A 27,530-nucleotide genomic window follows, 5' to 3' on the forward strand; every position below is an offset into this window, starting at 1 on the left:
CGACGGGGCCTGTGCCCAGCTGTGGGAAGTTAATAGGCTGCTGATGATGATTGAAAAAGAATCATCAAAATCGGTTCATAAAAGACAAAGTTATCCGCGAACAAACATAAAAAAGCATATATACGGTCGAATTGAGAACCTCCTCCTTATTCAAAGACGGTTAATTAATGTACACTGATTCACATACATTTTTCTTCCTTTATTGTCCTGTTGGCCTTGTTTTCCTTCTTTTAACATATTATAATACTTTTAAATATACGTATAAGTGCGCATCGTCTCTGTTTACCTTGAATTTTAATTTGAGCATTACATCAAAGATTCCTATCAAATAAGTTGTTTAGTATAATTTTTACGTCCTCCCTGGTGTTTCCGGGTGCGAATCTCGGTAGGACTATTAGGAATTTATAGTTTAGGAGTTTAAATTCCTACAAAAGACCTTGGGACCAGTGGTCCGGTCTGATAGCCTCCACCCAGACCAAGGCTAAACTCCCGAATGCTTTTCAGCCCAAAAAATAATTTGTTGCCAAGTGATTTTTAAAAAAGAACAGTCGGGAAGATGTTATGTCGTTGGACAACAGCTACAAGGACTTATTCAACTAGAAAAAGAATCGGTGATAGCCTCACTAGGCTATCAGCGTTCAATCAGTGTTCGGCAATCAGTGTCGGAGCTATGTGCGTTTTTATTTAAGCAATCTAAATATCACTTGCTTTAAACGGTAAAGGAAAATCATCGTGAGGAAACCTGCATGTCTGAGAGTTCTCCATAACGTTCTCAAGGGCGTGTGAAGTCTAACAATCCTTGGCCAGCGTGGTGGACTACGGCCTAAACCCTAATCTCATTCTAAGGAGACCTGTGCCTTGTAGTGGGCCCGTAATAGGCTGATGGTTATGAAAGTAGACTATACGTAGTTATATAAGATTTGAAATAAGTAACTGTTTTTCGATGTCATTATTATTTTAACTGCTTCCAAAGTTGTAATATTTTCCACGTCACCTTTACTACAAGTTTTGTTTACGGCTATAATTATATCAATTTTCGCCACAGATTACGTAGTTTTCTCAGATTGGTTTATAAGTTGGATTTACCGCTGACAACTACAATACAACTTGCGAATGGTCGATGAAAGTCCGCTGTTACAGATAAAACAAAGAGAAAGGGAACACGATGGACGCCTTTGTAGTAAGGGAGCTCATGGAAGGCATTTTTGAGTTATTAGCTAAGGTTAAAAATAGTAACGTGTATTTAAACACTTTAGAAATCCGGCATGCTTTTACCCTGTTTTTGCCGTTTGTCTACTCTTTTTACACATGCTCTCTATCAAGATCTCAATATAAATGCAGACCGCGCTAAATATCTACATTGTTCAGTGTTTTTTAAATTAATATTCGATTAAAAAACTTCAGGAACTACACAGCTGGCAAAATAATTGAATGTCATACACGAACAGATAATTTATTAAGGACAGCATATATATTTAAAGATTTTTTTTTTAAGAATCTAGGATATTGTCTGGGACCGGGTTCTGTCCGTTTAACTACAAGCTTTGGAAAAAAAATTGTAAATAATCTAATCGTATACCGAATTTGCCGCCATCTCTCTGCTATTATTTCATGGAGTCCGTTTCCATCGCTAGTCTGTTTTCAGAGAAATCGTAAATTTAAGTCCATTAGCTATATCCTACATTGCGCGGCCATAAGTCCAGCTTAGAGCGTCGCGTCGAGTGTATTGTAATTTATGTTGTTAGATCACAGTAAGGATATTCATACAGAGGTCCGACGATGCGGTCTAGACAGATTAATCGCTCATAAAGCGCGGGACGCAAAACTGACCTAGGAGATTACTACCACCGCCTAAAAAAGTATTATTTCAAAATAACAGTTCACATATACTTAACTTGATGCCCTTAAAAATAAGGATTATAATTACGAAACAAAACATCAATAATATTTAACTAATACTAAAAATAAATAAATAATAAATAAATGTAAATATACTACGACAATACATACATCGCCACCTAGCCCCATAGTAAATGTAGCTTGTGTTATGGGTACTAAGATGACTGATGGAATATCTTTATGAATAATAAACATAAATAATTAGAATATAGATATAAACACCCAGACACTGGCAAACATTCATGCTCATCACACAAACATTTTCCAGTTGTGGGAATCGAACCCACGGCCTTCGGCTAAGAAAGCAAGGTCGCTGCAAACTGCGCCAATCGGCCGTCAAACTAGTTAACTATAACTGCTTTAAGCGTTGATAGTAAGGTGGATAGATCTTGATTCCCTTAAAAACAAGGATTATAATCATGAAACAAAACGTCAACAATATTTAAATAATACTGGTTTAAGCTTTGATAGTAAGGAGGCTAAATTATTAGTACATGGTTTCTACGCATTTTCTACGCATGTGTCCATCTACCTAAGGCGTAGGTGTTAAGCCTCATGTGCGCCTGTAATAACACTGTTAAATAAATAAATAAATGTACTACGACAGTACACACATCGCCATCTAGCCCCAAAGTAAGCGTACCTTGTGTTATGGGTACTGAGATAGCTGATGAATATTTTTTATGAATATAATACACATAAATACTTATAATATACAGATAAACACCCAGACACTGAAAAAAATTCTTGTTCATCACACAAACACTCTCCAGTTGTGGGAATCGAACCCACGGCCTTGGACTCAGAAAGCATTGTCGCTGCGCCACTCGGCCGTCAACCACGCCTTTGAGACTGGAACATAGTTATGCTACTTGGCCGTAGAAATAAGTATGAGCTTTGTTTCGAAAAGCTCTACTTCTTGAAACTCTCGCCAGTGACTCTACAACGAATTGAATAAGGTCCACTTTACTATAACTTCATAGTTTTTCGATACTCGAAAGCGACTCCATAATTGCGAGCATCCCAAACTTTCACAAGGAATACATTAGTGAGGGACCTACGTAGCATCTTTACACCGTCCCGACGCTTAATACACGTTATCGGAGTTCACCACGAGATCAAAGGCGTCGACCTACTGTATTTCTGTATACCGTGGTTAGATAAATCATTTGAATAGTATTTTTAGCCTTTCTAATCAGCACCTTATTACTGGATTTGAAATCATGTACTGGGACTGCGTAGAAATATGCTGCACCACATTCTGATTAACTTGAGGAGATTCTTAATAATTCTCTTTCTTCTATTTGATTGCACTATATAACGGGCATGCTATCTATATACGTCTTTTTTGACGGTACAACTCACGACTGTTCAGTACTAAAGTAAATAAAAGTATGGTGCGCTAAGTATGGCTAAGTTGTGGCAACTAACTACTTACTTTAACTTGGTTAATTTAATAACAAAACTATATTACATTTGTGTGTAAATGTACTGTTCGTTTTCCTGGAAAAGCTTATAAATATATAAAAAAAACCACGACAGCGTGAATTCTTGAGTAATCGGTAGTTATTGATGCACGGCTGGTAAGATGCGTAAGCTTGTCCCAAGTTGAGGAACACATTCGCCTCCGAAGGCCGCCGCCGTCTGCCGCCTGTCGCGGCACTGCCAATACTGCGTACGCAACATGCGTGCTGCACGTGTGTACCGACAGCAACACACAAACAACCCTTAGTATTCAAACAATTTTTTTTTTGAAAAAACAAAATCGATTTGGTCGAAACTAAAGGCTAAGAAAAGAAGAAACTACAGCATATTTAAGTAGTTGCCAAGTAAAAAGAATATATAATTTAAATAGGTAATTTCCTTGTTCCTTTTAATAATACCCAAATCGCTATAGGTGTCCCTCCAATAGATCTTGCCTTGATGAAAATGGGAATAGCCCTTACGTCTGTTTAGATTATAGATTGATTATTACGTAGGCTAAGAAAGCATATTTTTTTTAATTTATGGCTTAAGAGGTTTAGTAACGGATTTTTAATAGGTTCGAAAATCGAACTTAACGTGAACAAGAAATACGTGGGATACTGAAAACCAAAAATATAGTTTTCACTATGTAACTGTCGCGGCATATAACATTTAGTATAATTTGTAATTTTTGTTGACACCTATTTAAAATTAAAGAAAATATTCTTTTCATAAGCTCTATCTGTATGACTAAAGATGATATACGATATACATGACCTTATCACAGCACCCGTTACATAAAAGCAAATCTAAAACAGGTCAGTTTGTAGGCGACTTAAGGAAAATTCGTGATTTTTCTCAAGGTTCCGTTGCTAATTATAGCTCACGAGTGAAGCATGTTGTTTTCCATTATATTGTTTTTGTAAAATATTCGTAACGGTTTAATTTTGGCAAGATGGGGTGGGCGGTACGAGCAGTGTATAGTTGAAGTGCGTCATCAGGCTCTTTAAACCTAGCTCTGACCTGCACCCGAGTCGCAAGTCTCGGAGCAGATCAGAGTTTCTCGTTTTGCCTCAATTTATAGAATGCTAAGAAGTTCATTTCACTTCACTTCACTTTCAGTACTAGTAACTTGAAAAAAATGTGACGTACCAAAAGTGCCCTCTATAGGCTTATTTGAATATACTTGATTAACACAGTTTATCGGTTGCTTAGCTAAGGCACCCAGCGCTGGGAGCCGCTGGAAGCAAGCGGCCCAGGACCGTGTATTTTGGAACTCTCTACAATAGACCAATGTCCAGCAGTGGATTTCAATCGGTTGAAGTGATATTGATGATGACGATGATAGCTAAGGCATGTAGGAAGGACAAACAAACGAACCCACTATCACATTTATAATATTAACTAGCTGACGCCCGCGTACGCGTTTATTACGGTTTTTTACAAATTCCGTTCGTGTTCTTGGGATAAAAAGTAGCCTATCATAATCTCCGTCCTTTCAACTAATTTATAGACACTACTGCAAAACTAACATTTATGAAATAAATTAGGATTGTTTTTGCTAACGCTACTACAAGACCTTGTGTTGTGATGTTAGTTATCTCATTGCCATTTACATTCGTATTCGTTAGTGTGTTCGTGTGTGTGTTACTACTCGTACCAGTATTTGTCTGTGTGTGCAATAAACAAGGGTCTGCTAGGACGAATGGCGCACGACGCGATACGTTACTTCCTGATAGATTTAAGGCACTCATTCACTAGTCAACAACTATTTCCGATACAACACAATTATAGCTAGTCAAGTCGTAGTTATTATTTCCCCGGAAACAAGTTAGAATATACTTAAAACCTTAAAATGTACATCGCGCAACATGTTAATGTAAACCCTATTATAATATAGATTGGATAAAAGTTCTGACTTAACGAATGTTTATTGTACAGCGACTCATGCTTTTACTATCAGAAACCTCTATGGTAATATGTGGTTTGGTGAACTCTTCCACTCAATATATTTCAAAAATGTAAGTTCTTAATTTAAAACAAAACAAGACCCATTTACCTGAATTTTTTCACTTTATCTTATATGTATGCTGATTGTGTTATATAGTTTAGATTTTTCACAAAGTCATTTATCTTATTACACTCTTGTGAGTAAGACGAATCGATTTACCTAAATCGGCCTCATATGTGCTTATATATATAAACTGTTAAAAACATTAAGCCTTTCTTTTCTTTGCTGCCTGGTAATAACATGAATACATACAAATAGACTGACCTCTGACATTTAACGCTAACACTAGTGGGCAACTTTCCTTTACGCAATGAGTTGCACTCAAGATTCTGAAATTGATAGACGACCCAATTTGATTCATTACCAACTTTTGTCGGATAGTTGACAAATTTATGGCGTTTTTAGTTTTAAAGAAGGTACAACTTTTTTTTGTAGTTCCATAAGATTTTGTATTAATCCTACTTATATTATAAATGCGAAAGTTTGTATGGATGGATGGATGGATGTTCGTTGCTCTTTCACTCAAAAACTATTCAACCAATTTGAGTGAATTTTGGAATGGATATAGATTTTAATCTATCCCTGGATTAACACAAAGGCTTTTTATTCCGAGAAAATGTACAGTTTCCGCAGGATTCATGAAATCCAAAATACCGCGTACGAAGCTTGGGGCAACAGCCGGTATCAGATATCAGGCTGTTGGAAAGCAATGATGAGGTCTAGGTTGGAGCGCGCTTGACTAAAAATGTCTATTTACTCTTATCCTGTAAATAAATATAGTGCTGGCCAGAAACATGCCAGGAGAGCGTTTCACAGTGTCAGAAACGTGGAATTTGCTGTTGTTGATCAATGAATTAAATTTCAATAAATTATAAATTATATCAGATGGACGATGATGGACGTATAGATTTCAATACAATACCATGCTAATATACCATAAATAGGTATTGCCATAGTTATATGCTTATTAATATAATAAAAGATAAAAAGATAATTTGCTGAATAAAGTTTGTTGTGGGCTCAGCTAGAGCGCGTTAGAAATCCTTGTAGCTAAGGCTGTAGTTTAAGTTGACATATAGAATAGATGATACATTTCTTGACTATTCAAAGAACATGTAAAATTGTTCCCATGGAAATAAATATTACAAGTTAAGGTTTTGCCTAAAATCCTGTTTTGCAATCACTTGAAAGGTAAAGCCAAATTCGCTTAGAAAAAGGTGGTCAACCGAGCTAAGCGGTACTTTGCATCTTAGCATAGGCTACTTTTATAAGTTCAGTTCACGAAGAGTAAGTTAAACTTACGCCTCTGGCAACAAATTTGCACTATCACAGGCGGCAGTGGTGGCTGGTAACATTAGCAAAGCTATTTACATATTTATAAAGTTAATATATTTAACTGACTGAAACTTATTTATACATTCACGGGAATATATGTACGTTAAAGGAAAAATTAATTAACCCGTCGTCACTTTTATGTCGTGATGATGATATTTATATTCCTCTGTGACTTTGTAAGCAAATATAGAGCGAAGTTGCTTTTTACCCCCTTTTTGTTCCCTTTTTTATACAGAGCAGCGAAGCAGCTCACCCCGAAATGTACCGAAGGTCAGCAACATTCGCAGTGAAGTTTCATATATATGCTTTGCTCACCGTGTTTACCGAAATCATCCACAGTATGCATGTAACTCAATTGAACGCCCTACACACCTCCTGATTTCTAATGAATTGCATTGTAGATAAATTGGCAATTGTATCATTCGGGCGTATACAATAAAGCTGCACTAGGGTTAATAGACAAGAATAAATGAAGTATATTTTCAATAAAATACAAAAGGAATAGATAATACAATATCTATTTTCAATAACGGTTGAACTTAAAATGTTAGTAACTAAGCCAAGTTATTTCAAAGCTTATATTATCATAGTTTAATGGTAGTCACTTCGTCAGACAAACTGGTCCGTATAAACATAATTTTAATATGCATTTATCAAGCTATATTAAAAAAATGGGATAGAAGCTTTTAAATAAGCTGATATCCGCAATTGATGGCAGTAACTTCGTCGGTCAAACGAGTCCGAATGTCCGAATGTGTAGTCAATGTTTAACTCGTTACGAACATTTAGACGAGTTTTGGTTTCATACATCATAGTCTTATTTTCATTCCGCAGGTGTCTTGTGCTCCAGTTTGTGGTGTCTCGAAATTGCAGTTAATTTTCATATTATTATCTCTTGTGTTTTGTGGAAAGTTACCAACACACTTAAATTGTCTGTTGCTTGGTTATTTGAAGCGAGTTTTCTTTTATTTTTTGTTTGTTTCAATTAGTATGGTTAAAGTCAAATTCAATAAATATGTTTAATCAAGTAGGCCTAAAGATGACACTTATGAGTAACATAACGTGAGATATGTGTACATGGTAGTGAGATGATGGCGATAACTATATTCGTAAACTTAAAGCTAAAGCTACGAAGGTTCCAAACGCGCCCTGGTCTAAAAGCCCACAACAAACTAGCCGGGTGTACTTTTCTGTTATAACCATCTCGCAATTGTATGGACAGATTCTTTTGATTAGCCATGTTCGTTAATTTACCTGTAAATTGATTTAATTGAGGAATAATGTCATGAAGTCTGTCATACAATTGCTTTCAACCTTCAAAATCCGTTTGTACCAACATTATCTGTTCGCAATTACGAGTTGTATATCCTTTCCTTCCTTCCTTTTATTTTCCATTTAATTTGCATCGCACCCTTAGTGCAAATTTACACGCTTATGAAGTTTTAAATGGATAGAGTATAGTTAGGTTAGAAAATTGTTAGGTATTGTATCGTATACAGAACTTTCAGTACCAGCCCGGTACCAGAGTTAGGAAATTGGTAGTGTCCAATGTCCCTCCCGTGCCCTTTAAGCCGTCGGTCACGGTTATTATCACTCACTTGTGTAACGACTATTATAGTCGTAAATGCCCAACAACCCGCATTGCAGCAGCGTCGTGGATCTTTGCTCGAAAACCGTCTCTCCTGTGATAGTGGAGGCCTTAATATGCTGCGATTTTCATTTTACGAATGTACTGCCAAGAACGCTGGTTTTAAATGTGAAATCTAAGCTTTAAAATAAGAATCATTTTACTCAGACACTGTTTCGATACTCGAAGCGACTGTTCTTAAAATGACTCGCTTCATGACTGTTATTAATTTGTTATTAACTATTGAGTACAGAGAAAATATGGAGCTTTATATACTTACAATCTAGTGCGGTTCTCGGGCAATCATTCGTTGACCAAGATTAATTACTTCGCGCCATTACCTAGAACAAAAATTGTTACTATTAGCATGAAGTCGCTGCCACTCCAAATAAACGTCAGCTAGTCGTTAAACCAAATAAAAAAGTATTTAATAACAATTAATGAAGCGATAGTGCATTGGGTAGGAACTCGACTTCTCTTCCGGGGACCGAGTTCGAATCCCAGCACGCAACAATAACTTTTCGAAGTTATGTGCGTTTTAAGTAATTAAAATATGACTTGCTCCAAAGTTGAAGGAAAACATCGTGAGAAAACCTGCATGCCTAAGAGTTCTTTATGAGGTTCTCAAAAGGTTTTGGAGTCCGCCAATCCGCACTGGGGCAGCGTGGTGGAATACGGCCTAAACCCTTCTCATGTGAGGGAGGCCTGTGCCCTGCGGTGGGACGGTGATGGTGATGATGATGAATAAGTACTAGTGTTCTTATTACTGGTAGTATAATATAAAGGATTTGATAAGGAAATCTGGCGAAGTGGCAAGCGCTGTGGTTTTATAAGTAGGGCCGGCTCGGCAGTGGCGTGCACTTCATACATGCACAATAGCACTGCTTACCCTAAAATTGGTATATACCTCTTATAGGAGTAGGATTTTTGCCATTTATGTAATTTCCTGCTGTATGCATACCCTGTAAGAAAACCAGTGCACGCCACTGCGGCTCGGCCCGGAGCAATTTGAGAAATTATACTTTTACAATTTTATTTGATCTCTCTGAGTTACGGACCGTAGGTAGGAACCATCGTACGGAGACATCGCTAAGCGAATTAGGGTTCCGGTGCGATGTCGCGTAACAACCGATTATGACCAAATCATGGGCTAACTTGTGGTAAAATAAAAAAAAAAAAAGGTTAGTATAATAGAGGATGGTGAGACGTAAAAAAGTCCAAGTAAACAAATAAGATTAAATTGTTAAGAATACGTTTTATATTACGTTGTTTTTACTTCTCGCTGTGAGATATCAAAGGATTTATCTAACCTCGACTTTATCGGTCTATCTCGCCTAGTGAAGGTAACTCTAACTTAAAAACATAACTAAGACAAAGCTTACATTGTTGCGTGAAAATCTTAAAAGGTGCTGCGTGGCAGTGAATTCATTAAATAGTGAGTTATATAAAAATCCCGTGTTACAGTGTTTTGTGGTAGCACTCTTTCTAAACTTCTGGACCGATTTATATGATTTTTTTAAATGCATTTTAGTCGTTTGTTATTTTTAATATCGCTAGATGTTTAAGGTGTCCCCATGTAGATTTATTCATTAATCTTGTTTGTTTGTTTGTTAATTTATATTTTAATATTTGTAAAATTTTATTCTAATATGATATTATGTAGTGCTGCTTTTCCGTTTGTCGTCTGCAGGGTCCCCTAGTATGGATTTATAAATATAAAAGCAATAGACATGCGCGTGAAAGACAAAAGTATGTGAATTAAAACGAGATGTGTTAATAGTTTTAATGCTTTGTTAGTCTGTTTGTAGCAGCATAGCGGGTGGACCGATTAGGATGTGGGGTTTTATCACGTACGTATCTCTACTCAGTGGATATGAGGGCCGTTTAAGTCGGATTGCTTTACTATTATATTTAGGTATATTATTTTTCTTACGTTTTGGGTCTACGTTCTAAATTCGTCTCTCCTATAAGAGAGGAAGCCAGTGCCCACAAGTGGGACTAGGTTTGGAATAGGCTGTGGATGATGACATAGGTAAACAAAAACCACGTGGACAAAGTCGCGTTCATCAGTAAGCTATACGTAAATACAATCAAAATAACAGACGCAAATCGCCATATCGCGCTTCTGGATCTACGTTGTTATCGCGCCAATTATCTACAAGGATAGTTGGAAAAAGAAACTTCGAGTAGGTACAATAAATTTATGGATTTAATAATCGTCTATGAAGTACTACGGTCGGGAGGCAGGCCGGTATGATGCATTTGGCCTCGCGGGTAACTAACGCTAGATAGCGCTAGACAAAGACGACGCGAGGTCATGAGCGCAGCCTTGCGCGGGTACGCTTCCGCCTGTGGACGAGTGCCGCGTCGCACTCCGCACGCGAACCAGTCTGCGTTTGCGAGCCGTCGGCAACGGACGTGTTCGGCAATCCAATTTCTATGTTTCTGATTCTTTTGGTTTTTTTAATAATGATACGATGATGAGAAAAGGACCCTTTAATAAATACGCAAAACACTTATACTCATACGAACTTTTTATTCACTTATTTTTTTATTACAAAAATATCGCAGTATATAGGTTTTATAGAATTCTTTATCCAGCTCCAGGATGCAATCTTACGCTAAGACTGCCTCAGTAGTCACACAGGATACATATACTACAAAGCAAATGTTATTATGAATCCTGTAGGAACCCTTAATTTTGAAAGACCCTATGCCCGTGCCAAGTTTCATTAAGATTGGTGCAACGGTTGATCTGAAGGTAGGTAGCAAACAGACAAGCTATCACATTAATAGTATTAGTATGGATGATGGGTACCAACAGAGAGACGATACCAACAACAGAAGGTTAAAGATACAAGCTTATTTTGCGATATTTACTGGCGTGCCTACTTATGTTAAAATAAGTAAATATAAACAGAATAGCAATTGTTACCAATTGAAGAAAGAAAATTCGATTTTAATTACTATGAAGGTTACTTTGTAATGCTTAGTTTAAAAAAAAAAAAATTCGACTCGGTTCTTTAACTATATCTGGTTGTCACCCCCTCTTACTAAGAGAATATAATAGAGAAACCGTCACTTTGAAGGAGGTTTTTAGTCCAACAGTGGACTTTTATAGGCTATTGTTGTTCTTTGTGCGCCTCGGTTATTGATCCCTACTCCTAGTGATCAATAGTTAAGCATGCTAAGTACTAGACTTACGAGGAAGTCGAAATGATGACAGTTCTCTTATGAGATTGGGGATAAAACCAGACAATCGATTGCATAACATTTGCCACACGGATTCTAATTCCAGCGAGTTCCACTGGTGAATTCCTTCAGGGCGACACATATATGCGTCTGGACATAGCTCATACATTTATTAACCTCGAGACGTCCCACGCGGCTGGCTACGACCACTTTGAAACAATTTCAGATGCAGTTTATGCAGTTATGACGATGCGATGTAATGCGGTGTTGCGACTTCCGACAATCGTATATTCGAAAGTTTGTTTTGTTTCTTTTGCCTTCTGTCTCATAGCAATTCAAACAACATTCTAGAAATCAAAACATTAACCGTGTAGAGCAGGGGCTCCCATCTGGGCGCCACGACGTACAAGGGCGCCGCAGAAAGTACAGAGGTGCGCCGAGAGGAGCTCCTTTTTTGATAGTATATGTGCAGCAGTGTCACGGTCTTGTTCCACACCTTGAGAAATTGTGTGGAGATCACCAAGCTCCACCATCCTATTATTTGTGTAGTTTTATTTTTCTTAATTCTTTGTTATCTAAATGTTTTTTTTTTATTTATTGAGGTTTTATTACTTTCATAATGAGGACCTATTTCTTTAAACTAGCTAGGTTTGGACGCGAGCGCTGTGACCAATTTCTTAAGTTGGCTTAATAAGGTTGAGAACCCTTGGCGTAGAGCATAGAGAGGGGCAAAATCATATGGGTTCGCATCACCGACATTTGATATGTTGCGAAAGAGTAGCGACCTGCCACATCCACACACACACACACACACACACACGCACACACGCGCGCGCGCGCGCGCGCGCTCACATACACATATTCACACGAACACACACGTATGCAACAAAAACGGGCACACACACACGATTATCAGAAGTTCATGCTGCAACTTTCGCATTTTTAACATTAGTAGTGAGTACTACTTTGTTGGTTTACCTAAAAACGATTGTATTACTTTTAAGTTTAGTTACTGTTTGTACTTAAAAAGCTTTTATATCAATAAAGTAGGTACCGATAGAGTACAAGCTTATCAAACCAGCATTTCAAGTCGCGGGCAGCGCTACTACTAATTATACTATTTCCTGTCTACGTATTTCGTTCACGTGACACCGTATCTACGTTCCAGATAAAACTACTAATGTCCACTTTCTATATTCAATCTATACTTAATCTATAGATTTATCACAGCAACGCTGATATTGTCAAAAAAAAAATCATACAATATTTAACAAAGTTGCTTAGCAACTTAGTAACAGATTACAGATAGATTTAATAAAGAAAACAGATGAAAATCAGTGAACGTATAGTTACGTCGAAAAAAAACAAGCTTCTCTTTCGTCACTTATTTTCATTTCTCTCCTATATAATACTGCTTACACCACTATATCTGTAATACGTGTACTCTGCGACACTATAACTGTTGCTGAACAGTGTAATAGAAATTGATCAAATTACAGACTTCCTACTTCTTGCTATTGTAAATTAAATGATGATTAATTGAAATAACTGGTGGCATTGATTGTATTGGCGTAATATTTAAGTGCTTTTCTTACATCTTTTTAGCGAGGTATGAGGTTTTGGTAGTTATTTAACGTGACAGAAGCGAAGCGATAATGTCAAAGCTAATTTCGAATGATAAAATCTCAAAATTACTCTCCTTGTTCTTAAATCACAACGCTAACATCTGCAACAAAGAAGTGTTGGTGGGGATTCCCCGTATCATGAGAGAAGAGGCCAGCATATATAGACTGATGATGGACGATATCACCAACAGTTACACAAATCATAACATCAAAGTCGTGCATAATATACTGAAGAATATCAAATATTCACTTAATTAAGGTTGCAATATGCAGATTCGACAACGAATACGGAATCCCAGATTCTAAATTGATATATAATGCAGCTACAAATTTAGAGGCCACGTATCCTAACAAAATATGCCAACGTTATTTCCGGCTACTTCAAATAAGTTTAGAACAAAGCTTTACTATTTAAAATCTTTTCAAAAACTCGCTTTTAGTCATCTTTAGTTGGATATAAATAAGTTTGATGAAAACTAACGCTACTCGTGTGGTATATAATACCTTTAATATATATATATAATACCAATGGTTTCTAGTGTACCTCCGGTTTATTAGCCTATGGCACTCATTTCTGCTTTTCTTTCGGTCAATCTCGTAAAATTTTAAAAGGGACGAATCTATACACCCTTCAATATGAAATTAATAATGACTTCTGATTTATTGTAGATATCAAGTAATACCAATACACAAACATATGCGTAACCGTTTGAAACCAATGCTGGGCATAAATATTCTGTCTGGAGTATTGCCATAAATGCCATAGTTTTGAATCGCTTGAGCTCAGCGGCCGTCTGCGTCTGGTTTAATATCGTATGTCCCATTAATAGGGGTCTACCAAAGCACTTTGACTTTCACTCCCAGCGATAATTCTAGTGGTCAGTCATCAGATCAGCTTTATCAACCGGTCAGAATGAAACTAATGGGGACAGATTTGATTGTACCTACTCACAGTTCAAATGCAGTCTACATAGACAATTAATGCTCTTCAAAAAAATTTAAGGCTTCGACAAGGCAGTTTTTCGTCGTGACCGTCAAATTGTGACCAATGTCATAGTAGTAAGTACTCTCACGGAAAAAATCCAAAGTCGTTGTTGACTCAATAAAGCAATAACACGGCAACATTGACCTTTACCCACTGACTGAGGACCGAGACCTTGCGCCTGGTAAGGCGACGGTCCTCTTATCTTCATATGTTATCTTTACCTATTTCGTAGGTAGGTTCATAGATAAAAATTGTATGAGCGATTCAAAGCGACATATAGCGGTGATAGCCCAGTGGGTAGGGCTTTGACTTCACTTTTGGGGAGGCGAGTCCGAATCCCAACATGCACCACAAATTTATCTAAGCCATGTGCGTTTTAAGCAATCAAAAATATCACTTGCTTCGGTAAAGGAAAACATCGTGAGGAAACCTGCATACCTGGGAGTTCTCCATAATGTTCTCAAAGGTGTGTGAAGTCCACCAATCCGCACTGGGACAGCGTGGTGGTCCCGTGTCCTGTAGTGGGTTGATATGATGATGGTGATGATGATAAATGTTGAAGGAAAACATCGGCAGGAAAATTGCGTGCTTGAGAGTTCTCCAAAATGCTCTCAAAGGCGCTTGGGAAGTCTGCCAACTGTGGTAGCCCTCGCATTCTGAAACGAGACCCGTGCCCCGTAGTGGTAAATCTGCGCACCGCGAGACATTCTGTACTACTGGCGTGTGTCTGTATTATCTCATCTATGCTAGAAAAAATAGAGTAGGTAACTGGTTGAGATAATAATCTCGTGGCGCGCATGCTAGCACTACTGTAGTGGACCAGTAATGGGTTGACGATAGTTAAATTATGATAGTAATGATGTAATAGGTAATCCTTTCACGGGTGCACGGTAAAAAAATCGCTTAAATTCGCTTTTAGATCCTTTTTCGACAATTATAAGGAACTTAGCTTACTGTGACACTACGAAAGATTTTTTTTCATTCGCTTTCCTGCTTTATTGCGCGACTTCTTCATCTACCTATAACACTAGGTTATGGAGGTGTTTTTGCGTCATCTACATGTTTAATTCGACGTTTTAGTTGATATTACTCTTGAGCAACAATTAATTCGATAATCACAAATCACAATACACATTTTTTACGCATTTCGCCTACCGATTTACTACTATAGAAAAAAAAACTTTTTTTATAATAAAACCTTTGTATGCCAGAAAGAAATCATTAAATTGTCAACAATTACCGACCTTCAGTGCCAAATCGCTTTGCATTGTGCACCGAAAACCAATAAGGAAGGAAGGCGACGCGGAACTATCAGCAGTGCATAAAGATCCAGCAAAAAAAAAAACAAGCCGGAATCAGTAGGTATCGAACGGCCTTCGACCGATATGGACAAGGCCCTTTATCAAGTGATATACGCTAGATTGATAACACCGTGATTATCTAGACAAGGTCGCGGCCCTAAATCGATGGGTAAAGGTCAATGTTATCAAATTATGTGAAACTAGTATTATGTAGTGTAACAGAGTCAGTCCGCGGAAGTACATTATTGCAATGCTGTGGTGCGGTCTGAAATGTGAAGTTGCCGGGGTAATTAGAGGCACATGATGCTTAGCACCCACTCCTACGGTTGCTGAACACAGGGCTTCATATTGCACGACGTGTGTCTCGCATGTCCTGTTTGTAGGGATGGTCCGTCAATTAATTCTCATCATTTTTTTTTTGTGTTTATAGACGAGCGCTTGACTGCACACACGGAGCGCGCTTGCGTAGAAGATGCCTATTCACTCTTGATTTGAAGGTACTCATATTGTAGGAACTGGGGAAAATGGAAGGTGGAAGAGCATTCCAGATCCTAGCGGAGCGGATCAGAAACGAAGATGCGAAGCGCTTCGTACGCGACCACGTAGGGATGCAGATCCTTACGGTGCCCATCATATCTACCCATTAACGGCTCACTACAGGACACTGGTCTCCCCTCATAATGGGAAGGGTTTAAGGCAGTAGTCCACCTCGCTGGCCCAGTGTGGCTTGGTGGCCAATTAATAGTATAAAAATAAAAATAAAACTTGCTTTGAGCCGCGGTTCTAGCCGCGGTTGTACTATACTGATCGAAACCTGGAGTTAGATTCTATTCTTTAATAACATTTTCTAATATACTTAAGCGATGTCTCGCAGATGTCCCGAAACCGCGTATTATCCATTTTATTATCGCAATGTTGGGCACAGGCCCATGAAAAACGGGTTTAGAGAGTAGAAACCAATACGCTGCTTCATTGCGGAGTGGTGGGCAACCGCGTATGATCATCCGTCCACATATGCGATCATGACATTTATCGGCGATACGGATACGTAGATGAAGACGGCAAATTATACATATCTGAACCCGGCTTTAAGTATCTATCTATATACTTACAGCGGTCACTGAGGTAAACCTGTATTTTTTAGAGGACATACATGCTCACAGCTAATGGGTTAGTGTCGTACGTACTTATAAATACGTAATGACTAAAACAGTTCGTCAACACTGAAATGATTCAGAGCGTTCCGTGACTAACATTTTTATTTAACTTAAACTTATATTATACTACGTTCTCCTGCAAATATACGTTCGTCAGATTTGTACGATGTCCGTTAGATAAATGTAGGTCGAACTTTCTGAACTGAAGTGAATTCTCGCAAATAGCATCCGGAATTGTGATAAACGTTAAATATGTCGTCCAGGCAACCCATATAAGGCCTAAAGAATACTTTTCATGAAATCATTTTCAGGTCAGAACCTATCAATCATTAATTGTTCATACATTTTATGTTATTTGGATAGAGACTCTTATATTGCCACAGGTAGACATAAAAAATATTAAAAAAATTTAAAGTTGCATAATATCACAGTATAAAAAAGAGATACAGTAGTCCGATGCCTTTGATCTCTTGGTAAATGCCGACCGCGAAAAACTAGACAGCGTTGTGCAACAGTGTACACATACTTACTGCTGAGGCTAATAAAGGATATTTCGTCTCTCGACCGCTCGATTGCTCTGTCTGGACGACTTCGTCAGACCTCTGTATGACTAACCTTACACCGTGGTAACATGGCTCTTATGGTCTTCAATAATAAATCTAGATAACAATAGTTATTAATTAAATTAACAAGCGTCGTTGTTACCACTTCTTGTTAATGGATTGTGGTGATGGTGGTTTTGCTAAGAAATAAGGTAAAAAAGGATCGACAATATTACATGCAATCAGTAACTTATCCCACAACCTTGCATAAAAAATGCAATCGATGGAATTTAAATATTTCCTCTTGCAAGTGACCACAATCGTATATAAATATAGTTATAATGATAATTGTTTGAATGCACCAAATTAATTGATTAATCGAGGGTCGATTGGCGAAGCAAAAAGTGCGGAAGTCACGTCCTATGAGTGTATGGTATTAAGTCATTGCCAATGCTCGCTGGATGTTTCGATAACAAAGAGATTAATTTTAAATGTGGAATGGGTGTAACATAAGGTTAAGTTTGTTCTCATGGCATATATTTTACATGCAGGGTTATCAATCATTAAAAGCCTATAACAGTCCACTGTTGGACTAAAGGCCTCTGCTAAGGGTACAGTTTGCACTTAACCACTGGTTGGTGATCGCAGTAGTTGCCCGTTGTCTGTTATATACCCTTAATAGCCTTGTACGAAACCCGGGGGAAGATGAGGGGTGGGGACAGCTGTGTTCTGATTTGCCATCACTACACGGCGTACCTCAGTGTACTTTAAGAGTAGTCCCTTGCTTTTTGGTAAAGATGAAGATATTCGTAAAGGTATAATCGAATTTTGTGTTGTTCTAAATGGCCCTATGGAAATTAGTATTATGTAGTGTAACAGAGTCAGTCCGCGGAAGTTATCTGTATCAAGCAAAATAACAACTTGATTAAATCATAGGAAGTAGTTCAGAAACGATTTGCAAAATACAACTATTAAGATGAAGATTTGGATATAATGTTACAATAAACCTTGTTTTTATCTCTAGTTGGGAAGGCAATCTTGCATGCCAGATCATCAGATCCAATGTCACCGGACTAAAATGTAAAAAAAAAATCTTTACTTGGTGTTTATGGCCGAGGCTCGTCGATCGAAACCGCTAATCTGGTGTACGCACCCATCATACTATCCATCATGTGCCGGGTACTTCTTTAGCGCCCGTGATGATAGACACATAAGACTTAGAGGCGAACGGATATTTGGGAGTACTCAAGCAGCTTTCTAGCAAACCCACCGCATTTATAGCGTAAATACTGCAGATTATTTTTCCTAATTACACGCCTCACAACTCCGGAGGGTCGGCGATAACGCCCATCTTTTATTCCCTTGTCCCATATGTCTCGTTATGGTCGCTATATTTTGTCTGTTACTTACTAAGCTACGCCATTGGGCCATTGCCTTGCTACATAAGCGAAATATTAAGTTACTGGCAGAGCACATAATACACGACAATTGAACTAACTTATTGGTACTGAAAATACTGTTGACGTCGTCACCACGCGCCGCAGCTATTCACAGTAAAACAAAGGCAATCTAGCATGCCGGATTACCTCAACCAATGTCACCGGACAAAAGTGTTATAAAAACAAAACTGTAGCAAGTGTCCGTGACCGTGGCTCACCGAAACCGAGAGTGCCGGATCTGGAACACTGACTTGCGCAAGCGCACCCACCACACTTGCAAGCGACGCGGGGCCTCGACCTTGTCGCATCAGCGGAATGTTAAACTCATTGCACGCCAATCAGCATGCGCTATCGCAATACATTTATCAATACTTGACTACATTATTAGAAGGGTGATGACGTCACATATACTTATCATTCATTTAGTCCTAGCATTGCATATATTTTTAACGTATGTCTAGGTCTATAATCAGTGTTGGATGTTCTATCAATGATAACCTATAGCCCCTTCTTCCTTGTGGTATTGAAATATTGACAACGAAAACCATGTCTTAACATAGATTCTGAACACCCCTTCTAGTTTGAAAAGATTAGAATGTTAAAAAAAATTGCGCCCCACTTATACATTTGATTTTGAGGTCGTACCAACGTAAGTCGTGGCCCCGCGTTAAAGCCAAAATAGCGGGCGTCACCTCGCGGATTCCTTTGTTTTATATTTAACATTGACCTTTTATATTTAACATTAACATTTGGTGCGACGCATGTGTCCCTTGCCGAAATAAAAATTTTCATTTTTCTCGGTTTTGAATTATATTTCTTTTCTCACAACTTGTGTGTCATCAGTTACTTCATTGATGTTACTATCGAGTTACTTTGTGACGACGAATGCTATTTTATTCACCTCGCCATTGTACTAAGAAACATCTATAAAATCTTGAAGCATCATTTGAAAAGCTGGTAGTAAGTTTGGTTGATGTAACCTAAACTGAACGATTGCATGTAGTGTAAGACTAAAAAGTATAGCCAGGATGAAGTTGGCTTAGCTTTTACACGCAAGATATTATAAGTCTTGTTGTTATAATCTAGAAAGAAACGAATTGGAGTCTAATACTACACTTACTTACTTGAACTTGTGAATTGGTCTACAATTAATAGAAAAAGCGTTAAATAATTAACATTAAGCTTCATGATGTATTTTTTATACTTAGCAAGACAGATTTTCAATATATAGTCTTTTTGACTGCAAAAACAGAGCACCCTCACTGCATTTATTTTAAAACTCGCAATACTTCTACTATCGTTCGTGTTCATTGTCTCCCGAAACTCCGCTGTCTTCTGGTCACCTGGTGCTTCCACTTTTCAGGCGTCGTGCTCTTATGAATGTTTTAATTCAACAATAACCATCAACAATGAAGGACTTTCAGTAGATTATAGTAATGATTAATATTTATATCGCACGTAGCAGATCATAACAGAAGTCGTAAATCCCAACAAATTAGAAAAACAGGTTCGTTTTATCAGTGTAACAAGCCAATATTATCTAGGGTTGCCACCTTTTGTTTAGTAAATTAGTCATTAGCTAAGGTAAAAAGCAGTGTTATTTAATTGAACTGACCTTTTCCCAATACGTTATTCTTTTACAAAAAAAACCGCGTGGTAAAAAACAATATTAAGAACAACAACATAGTATATAAAAATAATATAGGACCTTAAAAACTTTATTAATGAAATAGATACTAGAAAGTGTATTCACGTTCTTTATTCCATTCATTTTCTAATATTATAAAGAGTCTAAATTTTTTCGTTTATTTGTATTTATGCGGTTATAAGGAATTATTGAAAAGATTTAATAAGTAAGCCAAAAAACATCACTAACCCTAAGCACTAAAGGCTATATTTTTTACTGAGCAGACTTAAACTATAAAAGTACAAGTGCTGGAGGCAACCCTAGTAATATCATACCTTCACCTTAGCTACTACTGTACGCTTCCGCGTGCCTCGCGTCACCGTTCACTTTCACTGCGACGACGTGGTGGGACTGCCTGACTTAGACACGATAAAACTCACTAGACTCACTTTTCAACAAAGCACCTTAGTATGTAAAAAGTAAGACACAATTTTCAAGGTCGTGACTTTTGAAATTTTGAGTCACCATGCTTGTCTACCGCAATATGTACTTCATGTTTTGGTAGCTAAGGCGCATTCTTGTTTGGTGCTCGGAGAAGGCAGTGAAGGCCGTTCGCATTGGCTCTATCGTTGTTTACTTTCTATAGCGGTCAATGGTCAATGTTTTGGACATTTTGGCTACATATACTAGTAGGTTCTGGTTTGTTCAAGGTCAGGTTCTTTTTTGTTCCACTGAAATACTACGAACAAATTTTACGAGGACCATTCTTAAGGAGTTTGTTTAGTTGTACCAAAAAAGGTATCAATTTAATTAAGTGTTGACTTGTCTGTTTATATAACTTTTATACACTAGTATTACTTTATAGTATTTTAATATATTTTTGTCTTTAGAAATGCAGGTGAAGCTTTATCTAATACAAGTGGACCCATTTCAATAACGATCAAAGTCTCTTCTGTAGTACTCGTAGTAGCCACACACTATACTTATATTGTGAACTGATTTGCATGGACATAAATAATAATATAATAATAGAAATTAGAAAGTAAAATTATCTTAATTTTACAAATTTTCAAGTTTTAACATATCTTTGTCATTTTATTGACTAATAATGAAACGAAATCCGTAATACATAACGATAATCATGCTATATGTATGCTCTTTGTCAGTGTTTATTCGTTTCCGGAAGTTCACTCATATATTTCTTGTAATGTAAATATTTAGTCAACATTATAGTGCTCTTAAAATTATCCCCTTGCAAGGTAAATTTATTTGCCTTAATCCCCTTTAACTTTGCACTTTATTATGTTTCTTCTCTCGAGTATTCTTAATGCAGGTACCTGTCAAACAAGAATAATCAATAATCATTAAAGCTCTGCAGCCATGGACCTTGACTTCATACGTCTACTATATCTTATTTACACATTCTACCTTTCAAAATCCTCGTATTCCTACGTCTTCACCAATCTACTTATCTCCAGGTCAGGTAGACCTCCTTTTGGTTTATACAAATCGTCAAGAATTCTTAAGCTTTTTAATTTTTTTCTTGTTCGCTTTTGTAAATGTTTTGTTTATAACGACTTGCGCGCTAGGATACGCTTTCCTACAAAGACGCTTTCACTTTTGTACAATCTAATGATTCCTTTCTGCGAAGTACGCTTGTGTCTATGCATTGATTTTTCTTTAATGATGTTTTTTAGATTTTCTTATTATTACCTTTCGGAATTCACAAGTCCGGGACCCAAATTAGCTGTAGTATATAAATACATTCGTATCTGCATCAATACTTGTCTGATTTCTACGGAAAGGTTTGAAAAATGCGTTTTCCTGTATTTGAATTTACTGAGTTCTGGGCTTAGTTTTCGATTGATATTTAAATCTTATTTCATTTCGTCTAAAACGTTAGTAATGATTGTAGTTGCAAATGGCGGCGTGCACCTGCGCAGCGCGACTTGCATTTTTTGTACACTTTCTCTTGGCACTTGAGCTCGTGGGAACGTGACGTGTGGACCAACTGACTTGTACGGTAAAAACACTAAAACTCTACTTTCCGACCTAACTCTAGCTTTTGGAGACCTCCAAGGTGTTTTAGTGGTGAGCACTAGGCTTTTATAAGTAGAAGATCCCGGGTTTGATCCTCGATAGTGGCAATTTGGGAAATTATAATTTCGGAATTTCCTCTGGTATAGGTTGTTGGGAGGATTTAGCCGTGGGCCTACCAACAAAGATCACCTGCCAAGCGGTTTAGAATTCCGATGCGATGCCGCGAAGCAACCGAATAGGGGTATGGAGCTTAATGTAATTAATGTACCTCTAAAAGGTTATATCTTAGAAATGATCACTCGCCATCATCACTAACCATCAGCTGAGTTTGCAGTCAAGGGCTACCTTGTAGTGTAATAAACATAACCCTGTCAATGAGGATGGCTTAATTGATTAATTTCGAACTAGATTCGTTATAACCTCGGGCGTAAGTATGTCTGTCTGTTGACTCATCGGAAGCTTCGCGTTCTTGGTAACGTTGAATTCAATGGCAATCCCTTTACCTTGCGAACCGTTCAGTTATCTGGATAGCCTTAGTTAGTGCAGTGTATTATGAAACTAACACTTTTTCCTTACAACCGTGCACTAATATAGGCAGAGTACTGATGATAGACTGAGATAGTTTGATTTGCATTCGCCTCAAGTAAGGTTAGGCTTTCTGACTCCAGTTTTTTAAGGTTCATGTATGTGTATGTGTATATATATAAATACATTACTTACATAACATACACATTTCTGTATACTACCAACCGTAGCTGACCAGAGTTTGAGGCATGAGGTACGAGTATCATTAGAACTCTTACAATCCATCACGAGTGGCAGTGGCTTTTTGTTCCTATTGTCGCATTATCGATAAATTGAAACCTTTTTCGGATAAGTCCGCTTTTGTACACCTGCTCACACTTGATTATTGCAGTTTACTGCCTTGTCGTTTTGTGCACAACCCGAAGAAAATAAGGTTACTGAATAAACTATTTAGTTTATTGTGATCTTCGTCTCACACTAAAGCTTAAAATTAGCATTGATATTATTATTACAAACTCGATTTGTACTTTTTGTCGTCTATCATGTCAAATTTCTTTATTAAATTCCGTTCATTTTTTTCTCTCTTCCCGTGATAAATATTATTCTGTGTTCATCTTCATATTGCAAGCTATTAGTAGTGCAAACTATCAAGTAGTTGCAACTGCGGATCTGCGGGTCCTCCATAGATACTTTGACTGATTGCCGGCCGATGTACACGCGCGTTGTGACGCTTCACCGAACAGATTTGCCGCATTGGCAGACATACGCGGTGCGGCGTCGAAACCATGACCCTACTACCCTATGAACTAAAACAGTGCTAGCGCGCCAATGCAAAGTCCCATCTCATGTTCTCGATCATTTCCTTCCCTATCATGTTAAGTTCTGCGTGCGTACAGTGCAGTGACTGTTTGCTTTCCATGGATTTTTATATTATGTAAAATGCCGAAGCGAAACCGCTCGGATACTGCGCCGCTACCGCAACGCAGCGTATGGACCGGCCGTAACGCACAAACTGTGATGAGTTAGTGTACTTGAAAAGTTATATTCAAGGCTCTGTCTATCTTACACGAGCCCTTAGCCCTATCGTTAATGATTACACACACACAATGTATGTTCAAAGTATAACATACTCAAACGTTATTGGTTTTCAGTTGATATTCAAATGCAAAGAATCAAATTGAGGAAATACACGAAGATATAAATTCAAATGGAGGTCGTATGGTGATTTAATTTGTAAGCTATTGTTGATAATGTTATTTTAGTTATTTGGTTTGTAGTGGTTATGTAATTTGTATGACTTAGCTACGAATCTGTTCATATTCTTGTTCAGTGATGAATACATACAGTTTCAAGAGTTTAATTTCGTTTTGCAACTTAACATTTAAATAAAAATTCCAGTATATAAAATATCTAAATTAAAATTTTCAGTTTTGTTATGTATATACAGTAAATAATAAGAAAAGATGAAGTTTCTTCTTTAATAAACAGGCTATTTATCGCACATACGTTTGTCTAAAGTAAAATCGACTTGGTACAACTTTAAATACTATTTCGTTTCGGCAAGGTGCAATAAAATTAACACCTCGCGCTCCCTTCGCGATCCAAATTCGAATTTTAAATCGTATTTTTATAAGAAACTTATCAACAGATTAAAATAGATCTTACGCTATAGTTTTATTAGGGTTGACAATACCAATATATTTTGTAAATAAACCATTTTTTTTTTACTCAGTTAAACGGGATTCCAATCCACGACGATTTAGAAGTGCCTAAAAGCTTTTTCTTAATTCTTAAACAATGTATTTTAAACGTCCCAGAAAAAAATTTAAAACATATTAAACCTTATTTTGAATAATCGTAAGATGTTCTTCAAACGAGAGTTGTATACTGATTTAGTAATAAAATGACTATAAAGCTTTGTTTTAAAGTAATTGAGCTTTCGTGTATAAACCCACCGATAATCAGGGCTTGGCATTAAGCGAAGGCAAGCATTATCAAGTACACATAGGAGATTTTGACCTTCGTTACATGGAAAGTTTTTACCAAGGGTGTTTGTGCGTAACCATGCCTGTTGGTATTTCCACGCCTCACTTACCTTTAACCTTGCAGTGGTATTACGTTGCAGTGGAAATATGAGAAAAAGTTTAGGGACTGTGAATGTCTTTTGTAAAACACTAGATTTTTTTGATCTAACATACGTATCGTGCTACGAGTTGCATTGTAAGAAAAAAAAAATAAACTTGATTAAGTCATATTTCAAGTATACTGATTCCATAATTTAACGAATCAAACGAGGTGGGATTGTTCAAAAGGTGCATAAAAAATCGTTAAAAGCCACTTGGTTGGGCTCCTTAAGCTACGGAGATCTGTTCAAATTCAAAATTCAAAATGCATTTATTTCAAGTAGGAAAAATAAAAGCACTTTTGAAACTTTAAGTCTTGTTGTAGTGACTCTACCCCCGGTTCGGAAGGCGGATTCTACGGAGAAGAAGCCGGCAAGAAACTAAGCAGTTGCTCTTTTTCAACATCATTTTACAATTTAACAATCATTGTTCTATCTTATGCTTACTTTTAACATCCTTTTATTAAAATTGAGCACAAGTTTAAAAGGATGATAATCTTCCTTTTCCATTAAGCAGTAGGTTAAATACAATTAATGGCAACCCTAGTAGGTATAGCATTGGTTGGGACATTTGGCTCCAAGTGCCAAGGCGAAGGGCGCAGGGCGTTGGGTGCGGTCCAGCGGTTTACGCCGAGTAGGTACTTACATTAAACGATGTGATTAATCTTATCGTTTGTTACTCGCTACATTCTTGCTAGTTATCGTCGCTGAGCTAACAATACCGCGTAAGTAGAATTAGCTTTTAGTAGCTACAACAAGCTCTCTTATCATTTTATACAAAAATTGTTTGATAATCGATCGTCTAAGATGGTAGTGCGTCTTCTTAGACCGGGACGCGTTTGGAACCCTAGAAGCCTAAGTTTTAAGTTTACGAGTATGGTTATATCATGTAATTTACGCAGCAAAACCTACGCCTACTTGAATAAAGATATTTTGACTTTGACTTTAATGAGCTAACCTGTTATGGGGTATGGCAGTTATATTTAACCCATATCTCTAATCGATTCTTGGCACATCTTTTTCGGTGGGGTAGGGTTACTAATCACGGCCAAAGCCTCCCACCAGACCAGACCAGAGAAAATTCAGAAATTGTAAATTCCCACTTTAGCCCTGCTGGGAATAACATAGAGCTCGTTGCCACGTCGCATAGGTCGTCAGTTAATCTGTCAATATACCACAGAATTAAGAACATACAGAAGCCTCATTCAGCTATTATTGTATGCACTGCATTGTGCCCAAAAACAGTGAAAACACTCCGCGCACGTCTCACTTAACAACGGCGGAATGTTGATAGTTCACAAACTTTTTCCATTTTAGGGTAAACGTTTAGAACATTCAGGGGCTTGCATATACGGTATGCACACCCTGTTCTTACCCTCTATGTACGCCCCTGAAGGCATAGTAAGAGTTATAAAAAGGCTATCCTTTAATATTTATACCACGTTCTGGAGATTTCCTTCATTTTATATCATCTGCATACCCTGTGCTCTATGCACGCCACTGAGAACAGAGGTAAAATAATCACCGTTAACTGCTAAATGGAATTAAGTGACTAACCCGCCCGTTCGAGAAACACTTTTTGGAATGGTATTTCATGCTTCAATATTAGTCGTGCTCACGGTTTCCGTATGTTCTTAATTCTGTGAATTCGACTTTATACCGCTGGACATAGTCGCGGTAACTGCTGTTTTAGTAAGTATACAATTTGTAATAACCGTTAATATTTCTATTTCTAATTTATCAATTGAAGTATTACGTTATCTGAGCCAATCAGCGTTGACCTCCGCGATAACGCGGCGAATGTCCTCCGTTTGTTGTTGTTGTTAGAAGTGCTACAACAAACATCACTTCCTGGTAGGTATGTACTGTGGCGACAACACAGCGCCGCCCAAGGATAACTGTTATTCAGACATATTATTTAACGGATTGAATCTGAAATTTATGTAATGCCGGGGGGGCGGGTTCGAATTCGTTCCTAAATTAACCGCAAATAATTTGATGATCCATGCTCTCCGTAGGTACTCACAATAAGCAATCCGCTAATTAAAAATATCCATATTTCTGAGAAAATTTCGTTGCTTTTTTATATCAATTGATAATATTTAGATTTCAAAAAAGCGAAGCAAAGAGGTGATAGCGTAGTACCCAGGACTTTGACTTTTTTTTTCGGGGGGCCGAGTTTAAATCCTAGCACACACCTGTAACTTTTCTAAGTTATGTGCGTTTTAAGCAATTAAAATATCACTTGCTTCAACGGTGAAGGAAAACATCGTGAGTAAACCTGACAGTTCTTCATAACATTCTCAAATGTGTGTGAAGTCCACTAATTCGCACTGGACCAGCGTGGTGGACTATTAACCCCTTCTAATTTTTAGAAGTGGGAGGAGACTAATAAATTAATATTAATGTCGTTTTGTATCTAATATTAAAATCCTTATTTTTAAGAGGCCATCAAGAGGTAGTCATATCAATAGCAGGGCTAGCATAGGCAGGCGACAAAAATTTTTTCCCCTGATTACATACCCTGACAAGGGATAAAATAATGGGTCCACCACACAACCGACGGCCGATTGGCGCAGTGGACAGCAACCCTACTTTCTGAGTCAAAGGCCGTGGGTTCGATTACCACAGTTGAAGAA

General features: G+C 37.5%; 2 protein-coding genes across 3 annotated transcripts in view; one reads left to right on the plus strand and one right to left on the minus strand.

Moving 5' to 3' along the window:
* LOC120623330 (ecdysone-induced protein 74EF) overlaps positions 1-27,530 on the minus strand; it is a 284,125-nt gene that overhangs the window by 193,301 nt on the left and 63,294 nt on the right. For both annotated transcript variants that reach the window (XM_039889294.1, XM_039889295.1), the window contains exon 3: positions 8,617-8,677. The gene's annotated coding sequence lies outside the window, so the exon portion shown is untranslated. The remainder of the gene's footprint in view (positions 1-8,616; positions 8,678-27,530) is intronic.
* The window catches only part of LOC120623331 (U7 snRNA-associated Sm-like protein LSm11), a 54,807-nt gene that overhangs the window by 19,462 nt on the left and 7,815 nt on the right, over positions 1-27,530 (plus strand). The gene's annotated exons all lie outside the window — the stretch shown is intronic.

This window comes from Pararge aegeria, chromosome 4, assembly GCF_905163445.1.
Source record: "Pararge aegeria chromosome 4, ilParAegt1.1, whole genome shotgun sequence".
NCBI lineage: Eukaryota > Metazoa > Arthropoda > Insecta > Lepidoptera > Nymphalidae > Pararge > Pararge aegeria.